Source organism: Argopecten irradians, chromosome 2 (assembly GCF_041381155.1).
Source record: "Argopecten irradians isolate NY chromosome 2, Ai_NY, whole genome shotgun sequence".
Classification (NCBI taxonomy): domain Eukaryota; kingdom Metazoa; phylum Mollusca; class Bivalvia; order Pectinida; family Pectinidae; genus Argopecten; species Argopecten irradians.
Genome location: NC_091135.1, coordinates 9004480 through 9020079, shown reverse-complemented (window position 1 = coordinate 9020079; position 15600 = coordinate 9004480). Strand labels below are relative to the sequence as shown.

The 15600-nt window shown below is 34.2% G+C and overlaps 1 protein-coding gene across 1 annotated transcript in view; it reads right to left on the bottom strand.

The window, feature by feature from the left end:
• The window catches only part of LOC138314366 (diuretic hormone receptor-like), a 104826-nt gene extending 99075 nt beyond the window's left edge, over positions 1-5751 (bottom strand). The window contains exon 1 of the mRNA XM_069254669.1: positions 5504-5751. The gene's annotated coding sequence lies outside the window, so the exon portion shown is untranslated. The remainder of the gene's footprint in view (positions 1-5503) is intronic.
• Positions 5752-15600: the final 9849 nt, after the last annotated feature.

The window sequence follows — 15600 nt, the reverse complement described above, 5'->3', positions numbered from 1 at the left end:
CGAAAGCTTCTTAATGCATACACCCATAAGAGGTGCAGGCGATCTGGAGTAATAATCATTTATCGCCACAGTTATACATTGTTGAGTAGACGTGAATTTTGATATAAATGTTTCAACATGATAATAACTTGAATCTGAGACTGATATCAGATCAGATGATGGCATGAGATACGAAAAGAGGACAAGTGTTGGCAAAGATATAATGAACAGATATGGGCACATTATAAACATCTATCACTCACCGATTTCAGTCTATACAATGATAGAGCAAATGGTACAATCGCGTTCAATCTGTAAATGGTTTTATTAGTATCAGATGGGTTTTAACCTTTAACAATTCTGGATCGACCTAGTCTACGCCCACCAAATCATTATCTCTCTGCTTCCTCTTAAGGAAATACCTAAACGTTGCCATATTACCACCAACGTAACAACTGACCAATTTGGGAAATCATAGCTACTAAGCAGGTAGTAATTGTATATGGGCATCTTTGTTCGCCCACGGTGAGAAAAGTTTACTAGGCGTAAGTAGGGCGTTCGATAGACATCAGAATTCACGATTGACAAAAAATGTCGTGCTTTATATATGTATTGCAATAGACCTAGAAAGAAAAGTAATTGGTATTAAAGCCAACAAAAACGGTTATCTGATTCTAACTAATGATAGACAACACACACTTGAAATCTATGAAAACATATATTGTGTTCATGACAAAATATATTGAGATTTGAATACATTTTCTATACAACACAGGACAGAAGTGTTCGAGTGTTTAAGATGTCCTGACATTTTAACAACTATAACGTTTCACCACAAGCCTTGCAGTTCGATAATTGTCTCCGTGTATTTCGGCTTTCCTCCACCATTTAAACCTTGCCATCCTTAAATGGCCCTGGTTGTTAATATGATGTTAAACTAATAAAATCAAGCCAACCTATATACAACAAATACTATTGATTTATCTGTGACTAATGGATGAACTTCAGTTAACGTGATAAATTGGAAACTTCAAGGACAAGTATGGCAGAACAAGTCATCGTGAACAAATAAAAAAGGCCACGGAACAAAAATGGATGAGTAATATCAATTCATAAGTTAGTCTGTGCGTTTCATGGAATTCTGGGAAGGACTATGTTTGCAACGTCAACATCTTACTGTTGGAACAATCGGAGCTGTTATTTATGCGATATGTCGTTATTGATTGCTATCACGTTGACATTAAGTATATCTATTGGTATTTGGACTTGTTATTTATGTGATTGGTGATATCTAAGAACTCGCGAGTATTCTGTGAATAGGAGTATACTGAACAACATTTAACTGGTCTGAGAGGCGAAGAGAGATGATTACTAATACTACTGTGAAATTCACTGTTTAGCCTATATGCTAGGTACGTGTATATATAAAAGCGATGTCAAGTGTTCATAGTTTTATTCTATGACCAAAATCAATGCATTATTACTTTTTTAAAAATGAAAGAAGATATTTTTCGTATTATGTTGTGGCAACATATTTAACTGATTTGATCGTCATCTTGATCATGACATTATTCCAATCTGCATCTTACAGACAAGCAACTTTTGTTTTCTATAAGAATTGTTTCTAGTGTAAACATAGAAAATGACGCCGACAATTTTATAACCTTTTGTTTGACAAAAAAACTCATTTAAAAGTATTCCTCAGAGCAAAAAAAAACGTAATGGATAATTGTAGTGACATGGGAGTCATTTTCGTCTGTTAAATGTGCCGGTTAAGGATATAAAAACTCCTTTATTGCGAACGAAAATCGGTTATGAGAACATTTTAACATCGCGTGATCTAAATTCCAGCAGCTGAAACATTAATTTTAAAGCAATAACACGCTTCTGTGTAAAACATATTGTGTTTGGATCAAGCAATGACTCTCTTATTGAAACTTGTACTTTTATTTGAGAAGTCAAAGTTACTCTTCAGTGAAATCTTAGAATCGTTGAAGGACAAACGTATTTTTGAGTAAGGTGGAGTGTGGTGTATTTCGCGGAAAATCAAACTTCGTGAAAATGGATACCTGCGAAAGAGGTCACTCTAAATGTGTAGATGTGAAAACACGGAAATTAAGTTACCACGAATAAAGCTTTGTTTACAGTATATTGCATTTGTGTTGTATGTAAGCACAATCAGATCACGTGGCTACTTGATATGATTTATTGGTTTCTGATTTATTGTATGTATAAATTTATTCAACTTTTAGAAACAGAGAACAAAAAAAGAGTTATCAAATTTAGCAAAATACATTAAATAATGTAATAAAATAAGAACTAACATGTTATAAGCTAAAATTAGCATAATTCCTCTACATTAGTCTTATGTATACTTAATAGGGTTGCTGTGTGTCAGTGTACATGTATGTATGGTGAGAGTTAGTGTGTGTTGCATGGATGCAAGTGTGTATTCTGCGTATTGTGTTTGTATATATCTTTTGTTTCAAACCGATGAACCGAAAGGCTCAAGGTAATAAAATAATTGAATTGATTTATTGGTTTCTGCCACGGGAAAAAAGACAACTTTTTTTTGTATTCATCGAATTAATGAAGTTCGTGTAAAAACATTATATCAGGATTGGTTCAAAACATATCACAATAAGATAGAATTCAGAATAGGTCTGTAGAGTTAACATTTCATATTTAAATAGGATATTTCATTAAAATACGCATGTAAATGGCATTTTGTAGCTCTAGATCGTAGTTATACACATATTCGTAAATATATTATCTGATGTAGGCCATCAGCAACCGCATAATTGACTTGCAAACATGCGTTTATTGATAATTTTGAAACAGACAAATGATAATCAAACTATCACATCGAAACGAAAAAAACAATAAAATCAAAAGGGAGATATTTGAAATTAATGTCATTCACTGCATTGTCTCCCGAAACCATTGAGAATAGACTTAGTAAAAATGTGAAGTGCTTTTGAAGTGGCTTGGCAAGAATGCATACATTAGATAATAATTAATCGATTCAGCATATAATTGGAGGACATTCACCGAATTTTATCCATATTACCGTCTTAGTTTACTTAATTTCCCCAGAGACTGACAAGATTGAGTACTTGTCTACGACATTAAACTTCAAGGTTATTTGTGTAAATTTGAGTCCCACTTCAGAGATATCTTACACAATAAGTTCCATTGCAGACAGGGTATATCTATGTACCGATTGTGTCAATAAATGAACTCCACTCCCTACAAACACAGTCAAACGATCACCCCCTGTAGTATTACATTTCAAAATCAATTTGATATTATAATTGCAGAAAGCCCGGACGTATTTTTCTTTAATTTTAAACGAAAACAATTTCATGATATTTTCAATGCCGTAAGAATTAGTTTTGTTCTAGTAAATGAGTACAAACACATAAGAAATGTTCTGGGAAATTGAATATCCAAAAAGAATGTTTTAAATATATCAAAAAAACTCATGCGTGAAGTTAATCCAAATGTCACCATTTCCTTATTTCTTGTGTTTGCTATTTAAATAGAACAATAACGACAGTATTGAGTTTCTCCCCTTTCAAAACCCAAAATAGACAGGAAGGTTTTAAATAGACAACGAAACATAATGTGCACCTGAGATCGTTAAATTTTACCTGTCCCACATACATGTTTAGCACAGAAATTACACCGTATGAATACATACCAAAGTGCCATTTCGAGTGTATTTACTCACCTTTCTTAACATGCTTGTAATCGTAAAAAACTCACAGCATGAACATTAAGAAAGTTTATTTATGGCTTATTGTGCATTTGCATGGAGATATGTTGTAAAATATTCACCTCACCACAGAAAACGTAATTTTCTGGACTCATTTATTACCATAATTATCCCTGAAATGAGCTGGACCTGTATTGTTTGTTTTATATATATGTCAGTTATTTAGTTAACTAAATGCTTACGGAATGCGTGTGTGAAAATAATTGGGAAAAGAAAGAATTACGTAAAAATACATTAGGTTTCTACGAATAGAAAGATAAATCTAGCCAAACTAGGTCAATGATCTTTATATGGGGGATGCAGACTAAGGGAAGTATACCCAAGGAATAGCAGTTTTTCCTACCATAATTTAATGAAATAAAAAAATATTCAAACATATGGTGGTGATTCCGAAGGAAAATAGGAATACCCGACGAAAAACCACATCGGGTGCATGAATCGTTAGCGCTGATACACAAATTATACAAATCATTATTGAATAAGAAAAGCGTTATCACAGACGAACTTTTCCGACTTTGCCTGGCACAGACATTTACCAAACGTCCTATATATGTGTGGACAATGTATTTGTGTCATATACTACATATATCTGCCAAGTCCCTGAACTAGAATTGATAACGGGGGATATGTACCATGTTGCACACGCCAGTCTAAATATAAAAATGCTACACTAAAGGCATCCCCGTACACATCACTATGACAAGTTCCATGAGTTACAACCGTCTGGTTCTGATATGGATAGTGCAAAACGGGTGAAATTACACAAAATGCTAACCGTATCCGTGTTAACTATCTTAGTGTACATGCAACGTTCCTGCTTCTACAAGGATTTTGAATGTAAACAGTGAATGCTTCTTCAAGCATTATCTTACAATCTCACAGTGACAGTGTGAATGCACCATTCTCTTGCACGTGGGGCTATATTTATAGAATGCCTCATTGATGTGGGCCTACCACTTCAGAAATAGCATAACATGTAGGTAACACACTCTTCATTCATGGATACCAGCTTATAGACAAACAAAATGAAACTACACCAACCAACTGCAATTACTAATTCATTAATATAGGGAAACTTGATGTTTTTCTAATTCATTATAGGTCTGGTATGAAATAATATGCATTTGAAAAACTACACCATCGCTGAAAGATGATGTAGATGTAGAACCGGGGATATAGAGACGCTACCTGTGGTAAATAACATAATTATGTATCTATTTTAAATGTTCAGCTACATAATGATACATAAGATAAGGAACGTAGCGCTAATAAAATGTTGGGGTCAAAGGGTAATGTTAGTTAGTCATACTTGAAAAGGGACCGTTTAAAGGAGTCAAACATACCGTGTTGTCTTTCTTATCGTTAGGGAGTAAATTTTATGACAAAACAGACACAAGGATTATGATACAGCCTTCATTTCAACTAAATTTCTAACTATTATAACTCTGTTTTCACAAAGTACAGTGCATCAGATAATAAATCATAAGCAGAGACAAAACACATCCTGACGGGAGAATTAAGAATAATTTTAAAGGAAAGTTAAAAAACATTACTTAGACAAACGTATGCCATATATAATATATATAGAACAGCTTACAAATGACGCTAATAAGCTAGCGTTAATTAGGAGGGGGATATATTAGATAAAATAAATACCAAAGCATTTCACACAAGACTTACCTATATCAAAGGAGCAAATGCATATGAACAGTAAAGAGTAGTAAGGATATATAAGACTCTACTCACCGCTCCCACTGCGTCTACATGTAAAATCCAAACCACATTCTCCGTATCTTCAGTCTATTATGAACTGGTGGTTATTCGAGAAAAAGTTCCTCGTCAATTCAAACATTTCAAAATTATTTTTTTCTCGACCACATCAGATATTACATAAGGCGTCCGAACAATGGCTGGTGTATTAACTGGCCACACGGGGATATTAAACACAAACTGCCCGGCTAATCCTAACCCGTCCTTATACACACAAATGTATATATTCTTTAATTGTTATACAAATGTTTTTGACATGAAACAAATGTAGGTATACTTGTCGAGACGCCCTGATCTACCGGAGAATTCATTATTCTAAGCTACGGGTCAGCTGCGCTATAGAAACACAGGATGTGCTCCCAAACTATCTACCATCTGATCAGAGGGTTTGATAATCGGAATAGTTTTAAAACATTATTTTAAAAATATTTAAAAATGGCTGCGCTATTTAAATCTACTATGTACTTTTCTATACGATTGTTTGCAATCGCCGTTGATTATTTTGTAACATAGTATATTTTTATAATGCACATAGAATATCTATTCGGCTGGGAGATTGTTGGAGATAAGGGTCGGGTTATATTGGGATGGATTCCTGTAGGGTGGAGGTCGGCTTAACCGGGTGGGTATAGGCCGGGGTCTCTTTGGGATTTAAAATCCTTCAGTAACAATGCGGCGGAATGTCAATGTGCATGTTATCCCCGAGAAAAAAAACCTTTACGATACAGCCATGAAGACAGAAATGGTGAAATAAAAATATTAATATTGCTAAATTCGACGAAGAAATTCAACACACCGTCGATTTTCATTTCTAAAACAACAAAAATAAACAAGGCGAAATATTCATGTTAAGTGATTGGATAGCAGCATAGGTTATACATGAAATGTTATTATCTCTTGTGATGTGCAGGGGGAAAGGGTCAAGGGAAATTATGGTCAAAATATTTCATAGTTATCGGAATGGAATCGGAATGTTTATTACTAGAACTTTCCCAAGTTATGAATTGACGTGCTTGATATGCATCTAATTTCACAACATATTTTCATATTCAAAACTTACAGTAATTGTAACAGATTAAAGTAGCATGAAACCATCCAATCATTGCCAAGAATGGCCATTACGACTTTTTGGTCACATGGTGGACATGCAATCAACTCCAGATGAGAGAAATTCCGTAAACATTTAAAGTAGTCATTATAATTTTTGGCTTTATTATTTCAGCGTCCTGTGAACAGCCATGACCATTTAAGGAAGTTCAAAGTTCGTTGGTGGAAGAAAGCCGAGGTACCTGCAGAAAACCCACCGTACATATGTATAACTTTATTTATTTTACATCGACTGAGAAACGAGTTATACAAGTTATGTAAATCGCTTTCGATGACTCGGATGTAAGCGCGCGAGGGGTCTTAGTGTGGGAGAAAACCGGATTGCCCGGAGAAAACCCACGTGATCGGGCAGGTGACCCCTAACCTTTCACGTTCGTGCTGGGGATCGAACCCGGGCCGGCTAGGTGAAAGCCGAGCGGCTTAACCACTTCACCACCCGGACACCCCATTAATACATTCAAACAATTCTGTATAAATTTTCTATAATCATACCACATCCGTTTTGTTCCATTGTTAAGAAGGAAGACTATACCTTTATAACTAGTTATAGAAATATGAAATCAAAAATCGGGCATTTCATTGTAGTTTACACGATTCAGGACAAGACTTTAATTAGCATTAGCCCACAGAAAGGGCTTTGCAAGTAAAAAAAAATAGCCTAAGCTGCCATTCGTTTCAACATCGAAATCCTTAAAGATATGAATTCAAATATAAATACCGGTAAAACTATTTCGAAGCCTTAACGAAATATGTTACACTAAGATGATATATCAAATATTAAGAGAATACACTCTATCACTGTGATCCGATATTTGCCGTGGTTCAGTAACACCTACCAGTAGGTAGTATTGAAATGACATTGATCCAGAGAACAAATTACGGGCTACACAGAATTTGAATCTTCAAAAAATTTCGGTAGCATGATAAATGTGATTTCGGAATGCTAATTATATAATTGTTCTTTAATAACTCTATTAATCAATTGGCATTTCCAGTGGGATTCCTTGTTGATAAGGTCAATGGCATCGGCAATTTCACTTTAATTCCAGTTGACATTTAGATGTGGGCGTCTGCTCTTCGTAATAATCAGCGGTCCACCGATGGCAGTACTAATTTTAATTAAGTCTTTTATGAAATATTTTTATAAATTTCAGCGATTATAGAAATTGAATGACGACCATGAATGATGTCGTTGACATAAACCTTTCTCTACATAATTCAAAAGTTACATTTCCAAGGTAGACTATTGAGTAGAACATATCCCACTGCCCACATTGGCCATGTAATAGACCTGGTGAATACACAGTTGAAATGTATTGACTTTAAAGGCATTAAAATAATAGCATTGCTCCATCAACTCCATTTTAATAACACTAGCCAAAGTCAAGTTCCCGAGGGCCGCGGCGGTTGGGAAATGGTGTTTCCGACATGTTTCTAGTTCGAATCCTTTCTAGGACAATTGCCAAGCACTAACCGTAGGTCGGTGACTTTGCTCCGGGTTACCCCGTTTACTTCCACTTCATCCGTGAACCATATACAAGCATAAGCATATACTTAAATGATCATGGGCGACAGTGGGATGTATCTTATTAATAATCGTTCGGATGAGATATGAAACAAAATTGTATTATTTACTCTGTTCAAAAATTCAATTCAACCAGATGAGATCTGGCATATGACATTTACTTGCTTGCTATTTTATTTCAAGAAGACGGACATTTCAGAGCATTGTTTGTTTCGATTATATTTGTATACTGGGGGGGTACTTAAGCGATATCTTGTGGCTGGCCGCTATAGTCGTTTTCCGTAGCGAGGGATACGCATTTTGATTCCTTCCATTTACAAAACGTTAACTGTTTCTCTCTAATGTATTAGATACACACTTCAGTTTGTGTATAATTTGACGATTACTTCATATTTTAAAAAAAGAAAAGAAAATGTCATTCAAATAGAATTGACATTAACGTGTCATATGTCATGGTAGTCATCAATTCATGTGTCATATGTCATGGTAGTCATCAATTCATGTGTCATATGTCATGGTAGTCATCAATTCATGTGTCATATGTCATGGTAGTCATCAATTCATGTGTCATATGTCATGGTAGTCATCAATTCATGTGTCATATGTCATGGTAGTCATCAATTCATGTGTCATATGTCATGGTAGTCATCAATTCATGTGTCATATGTCATGGTAGTCATCAATTCATGTGTCATATGTCATGGTAGTCATCAATTCATGTGTCATATGTCATGGTAGTCATCAATTCATGTGTCATATGTCATGGTAGTCATCAACTCATACCAAGTTGTTGTTCTCTTCATTCTGAAGTGACAGGTTGTTATGTTTACTTGGTCATTTAATAGATTCTCCGATATTTCGAAAATCTTTGACTGGACAAGTGAATGTAGGTGCTTAACAGAATGTCAAAATAGCGAGTTGACATTAGGTCAATAATAACACGGTATTTAATGTAAAAAGTAGTAGATTGGTAAGTTTGGGATCCTATACAAGTGATAAAATTGTGATAAGTAATTAAAAAATTATAGAAAAAAAAATGTTGTAATCCGCATTTAGGTACTAGTGTTCAAAAATGACAACCATCCTCTTTGTCAAAGGCCACTTAGTCCATGATACAAAATTCAATATGTCATGTACCAACCCAACTTCCGAAAAGAAGAGTCATACTAGTTTAATGGAAATATATGTCCTTATTTGCGTTTTCAATGTCATAAACACTAGTTATAGCTGAGACTTGTACATCCTATCCACACTAAATGAAGGAATTTATACGGTTGAGATCACGCAATTATACGCTAAGGGTTTGGTCCTTGACGCTAATGATTGGGATTAAAATAGATATAATGAGCGACAATAACTGCAAATATTCGATCAATATTACGTTTTACTCGTTCAAGGGTGTGTAATATAGGATATGAGCATTCCGTCTCCTAACATCATAATGGGTACTACCGGATATGAAGGGCGTCACATAGATACATTAACTGACTTTACCGATATACCAAACTCATGGACTTGTAACCAAAAAAAAATATACTGTAATTCAAATTCACGGGTCCAGTATATTCGCTGAAGTTAACATTTTGCGGTTCATCAATCCCTTGAATTCGTGAATTTATATGATATTGTTGTTCTTAAGCATATTTTGCTGAAAACGTAAATACATCGAAAAAATCATCTGCGAAACTCAGTCACTATACTGTAATTAGGAAGAGAGCTTAGTGTAATACGTTTTTTTTCCTATTTAATTTAATTGAAATAAAATTTCGTTGAAATTGAAATTTGTAGGATAAGAAATACTATTTTCGAAACTTATACTACAATTTTACTTTCAAACCCATCTTTGGAACTCCGTGCATTGTGATAAAGCCAATTGGCCTTATTTATTATTTCTAAAAGGAATCTTCTTTGCTTACAAAGACGCTGGTGACATAACCGAGCTATCGAATTAATTCTGTTTGCATTTGCTGAATATACCATCAATATCTTACGAGCATCTTGACCAGACTCTTCTTGTGGTTGTTTTAGAAAAAGTAAAAATGGGATTAAGGGTAACTCAGTATAAATATTGACCACCAGAATAAATTTAATTTAGGTAAGCATCTTTAATGTTAATATTATATTTTTGTCAAGATAATATTTCATTAATAATGTGATTATTCAACAAATTTAAAATTGTATTCACATAGCAAGCAAATATAATATTTAATTTATAATGTGATTATTCAACAAATTTAAAATTCTATTCACATAGCAAGCAAATGCGAAGTTTTCAGAGGTTATGTATGGAAAGGAAAGACAGAAGCCTTTGTTTTAAATGATTTCACTGTTTTAAATGCTTTTGGACAATTTTACAAGCCATCTACTTGCCACACCGTTGTAACATTTCGCTTGTCGTACACAATAAAATGTGACAAATTTTTACATCATCACTAGGATTAATTGTAATATTTTGTTTTTGTTTTGATATTTGTGATGTAATTTTTTTAATTTCTTTATTATAATAAATACATGTAAATGGTGTTTTTAATGTCTATTCTATATCGCGTTATGTTTCATATTGAGGGAACATGAAACTCGCTTAAATGTGTTGGCACTGGATTTGGACATTATACATTTCCCCAACCTATGTAATATTTAAAAACAACTGCCATACGAGTGCAGAACATGAATACCAATTTAATATCAGTTGTATCGTAATGGACGCCCTATTCAAGTTCAAAGGCAGCCAGATTGTTAAGCTACTTATCCATCGGTTAACGAAGGTCAAAATGATGATTATAATACTGTTCCATTAGACTCCATTTGGCTAACTAGTATGTCTAAAGGATATCGATAGGACCTATGCGTATAGCATGGCTATTACATTGCTACTTCTTGCATTTATATACATGATACCTAATTCTACTATTTAAAAATCCTTTCCGATGGGATTTCGACTTGGAATTATTTCGCGCGTGTTGTCATTGTCACAAAACAAGGCCACAGCACTCATTCTTCTCTCTAGAACTCTTTGCTGAATGTTTTAATCTAAGCCTATCAGTGATAGGAGTAAGATAAAAGATGAAAAATTATTTATAAATGATAATCATGTACGTTAAATCACCATATACATACATATGTAATGATCTTTGCTAAAACATTTGTTTTGGATAGCTTTATTAGGTTAACGTCCCATTAACAGGCAGGGCCAATAAAGGATGTGCAAGGTTTGTTGATGGAGGAAAGCCCGAGTACCCGGAGTAAAACCTGGACATCTAAACCACTTGGTCACCGCAGCCTCTTTGCTGAACTAACAACAGTTGGGGTTGATAGAGTAACACTTTTTCCATCTTCAATTTATAAATTAAAAAAAAACCGTAAATAAGTGGAGAGGGTAAATCCGAATCAAGAGTTTAGAAATGATGAGAAGAGCCGTCGATGAACAGCGAACAATTGTGATTAGAGCTAGCGAAATACAACAACTTATCCTTTTGAAATGATAACTTTATACGAGTCAATGATATTGACACCAATACCACAATACAATAATATTTTGAGAACTTAACACAAAGCTTGTCAATTGCTAATGACCATCATCTTCATCAATATTGTTTACAGAAGAAATAGTGTCAAATTGTGTATAGTAACGAGAATTATCAAAACGCATTGTCAAGTTAGTAACTCCCCGACCACAATACGTGAAGTAATATAAAGTGCCTTGTTGCCTTGTTGGAACAAAACCAGTTTCTGGAAAGTGGCGCTGGGAAAGAGTTATTGTTTACTTTAGATTTTCAGAATAAAGAATGAAGGACTGAATGGATCAGTTAATGTTATTACATTGATTTAATTAAGTTTATAATATCTATCGCGTACATCCCTAAGACAGTTTTAAGCAAATCTCGCAAAGATGCATATAGGGAGTAACAATATTTCCCTCATACCTACACGTGTAATACTGGTTGGTCTAGAACAATACACACATGTCCAGGCAAATAAAGCCTCGTGAGCGTCAACAAACTTACTATTTTCTAAGTTTAATTTTAACAATTTCTTATAGAAACTAAGCTGGAACAACGGGATTGGTGCTAAATATATCAACAATTTTCATGTAGGGAATTTGTTTTCCTAATTTATTTCAAAATGGCGGAAAATACGTAGCATTGCAATCAAATATCGAGGTTTACGAGAAAAATACTCTTTCATACGTGGAGATGAAGGATAGTGATAATCTACCTTCGGGATCACAAAATGTTGTAAAATTCTCGGCAAGCCTCGGGTTTTATAGCATTTTGTGATCCTCAGGTAGAATATCACTATCCTTCATATCCACATATGAATGAGTCTTACATTATTGATGAAGAGTAGCAAGTGTTGTTAATGAATTAAGTTCAAAAGCTGAAACAATCTTTTTTAGGATTTAAATACCCGAGTTTGAAAATGCTTTATTTAAAGAATATTCTGTTATTGTCACAAATATCATTACCGAAAAATGAAATTAGCCATAGTTCTATTATTTATTTCGTACGATATAGAACACGTATAATAACCCATCCAAAGGTTATACGCAGCGTAGAGCCATCAGTGTGATTCACAATATCCTTGACTCAAGCTTGCATCCCGTCCTCCAAAGCAATTCATTCTCATCAACTCCCGAAAAATATCCGTCACATGGCGTCCAATGTAATCTAAACTGGGACAACCCTAACCTTGGTGAATCCCGGGAGGTCGATACATGTCTAATAGAAACGGATTTCATTCAATGGTTCGGGGTTGTATTTTCGGAGGGGATATCGTGTTTCCTTTCATTTAAGGAAGCCAGTCATCCGAACGAAATGTATTGCGAACGACCTTTCAATTGATCAAATTAGGGAGAGTTTGTTTTAAACCGTAGTACTCCTGTTAATCGTAAGGATTTTCTCATACATGTCATCCAACTTTCGCAAAATCAACATATTGTGGTTTTCTAAGTTTTTATTTTCATTTTTCATTAGATAAATAGTATGTGTTGTAATTGTGACTATTGAGTTAGGATGAAAAATGTTTATACTTCTGATCGTGAACCAGATGACAAGCATTCCAAAAACAAAAAACTGCCTATATACAAATGTCAAAAGTACGAGCTTGTCTTAATCCTAATTCTACTTGAGATCATCTTGACAAAATAATTGAATGACGGTCAATGTTTTACTTAAAGCTGGACGAAATTAGACAAATTGAAGAGAAAAAACTATAGATTTGACTATTAGAAAATATAAATCTAGTAATATCTCAATATGCTACGGATAAAACGCTATCATGAATATATTGCAAAACCTCGTGGAAATAATCGGGTTTATAATATTTGCATTTTCTGATGCTCGATAAGTGTTAATATGATAGGTATAGTAAGCAGTAAGAATCTTTTCTATATTTGACATGATTGAATGCAATAAATAACTGATGCAGTAACCATGAACAATTCATGAAAACTGCATCAAATGAACAAGGTTTTAATTTAGACATGTGTCTGTTAAAACTCAAGGTTGATGAAATAATCCTCGGTAACAAATAACCTTGCAAGTCGGAGTAGGCAATTTTTTGCGCCGTAATACTTTTACTGTATGCATGCACAGAGCCATTCACATTGATGTTATCGAGTACGGAGTAGTGTTTATTGTAAATATTGGACGATATTACGCGTTCTAAACACCATTTATTTTATGTGCCAGCTAATGTATCATACAACCGACTATTCTACCAAGTCTTCATTTACTGTCTCTCCCTTTATTTATACTAGACGGATCCAAATTTCTCGGTGTTTATACTTTGTCTGCATCACCCATCACTTCTGTTTACTTCATGTCAAATCTGCATCGCCTACTACCCTTGAATTACTGATAATTACTCGCCGGCTCATACTTATGTATATCTGTGTCTGACTTTGAAAAAAAGAAGATGTATTTTATTTTAGCACATCTCGAATAAAATCATGATTGAACTAATAAAAACACATTTATATCTCTCAGATGGGATGTGGAAGCGTTCAAATGTGCAGCAGGAAACACAAGGATGGAAGTAACTGACTATTGCACTCTTTGTTATCATTTGTGGAAACAAAATAATAATGAAATATCCATAGGAGATAGATATTGTTATTCGAATAGATAAACTAGACTTAGAGCAGGAAAAATGATACGTTTCCTTATACTGAATGAAGTAAAATGCGACTAATTACCCTTCTCATCCCATTGTCGAAGTCGACTTAAAGTGCCCTCCTTAATGTAAGATAAAATACTAAACGGAAGAGCAGTTCTCTGTAAATCAGCGAGATTACTATATTATTAACATCAGCGGGCAAAGAACGGTTCAACAAACACTGATCTAATTATCAAATCGCCGTAATGTCTCGGCGTTTTAATTTCACTTAGAATACGAACCAACCCTCAATGCCCCCTGGCCAAAGTATAGACTGGCAAACAGTTCATGGGGGTAATGAACCTTAGTTACTTTGACTAAGGGTATTACCATCGGGGTACACGATAAGTTCAAATTGTTTCATATTGCCCATGCATGTAGAATAATACTTTCTTGTATACGAAAGTATCGCGGCGCCGTCTTGATAAGAATGGGTATATACACTGTATAATTATGTTGTGGTATTAATTCAATGAATTCGTTTATTAAATATCATTTAAAAGTTAAAGTTTAATTACCTAATGCTATTTTTAAACGAGTTTAGATATCCTAATCTCTTTGAACGTTTAAATAATCAATTTTGTTTACGCATTGATCTGTATGTAATCTAAACCAGCATTCTAAAAATACATATACTTTAACCTATTTCATCCACAAGGCCGTTAATCTGCAAGACTCCACTGGGATTAATGTTTCAATTGCGGTATATGCTTTTGGGATATTTGAAGAATATTAATACGAGTATAAACAAATCTAAGGCATTCATTAAAAATCATTAGATATTACTTACTAGGTTACATATGCCTACGTTTTATACACTGTACGTGACCTGGTTCATTTTCACTCTGATTCCCCAACAACTATTTACCGTAAACCGTAGCTAGAGGTGGTGAACAGTAAATATGTTTGTTTATTTTAATCTGATGTTCTTTCGAAGAGTCTGGGTCATTTAAGAACGTAGAAGGTTTAGCAGTAGGGAGTCCAGGGTACCCAGGCATAAAACACCGCCTTACGATCAGCATCAAACAGCTACCCAACGTGTGCTAAACGCAACTCTGAAAGTAGATATTTATAATATTGTGTCGGTAATATAATACTTTAAACATATTCTCACACTATGTAGCTTAATACCACTGTTTAAGCCTATATATATAGCTAGTTGTTTGTTTGTTTGCTTATCTTTATCAACCAAAGGAAACATCGTAACAAATTAACGTATCTGCATATTTACATGATTTTTATTAACATACCAAAAATGTCTAGAAATTTAGTGCAGCTGTCACAT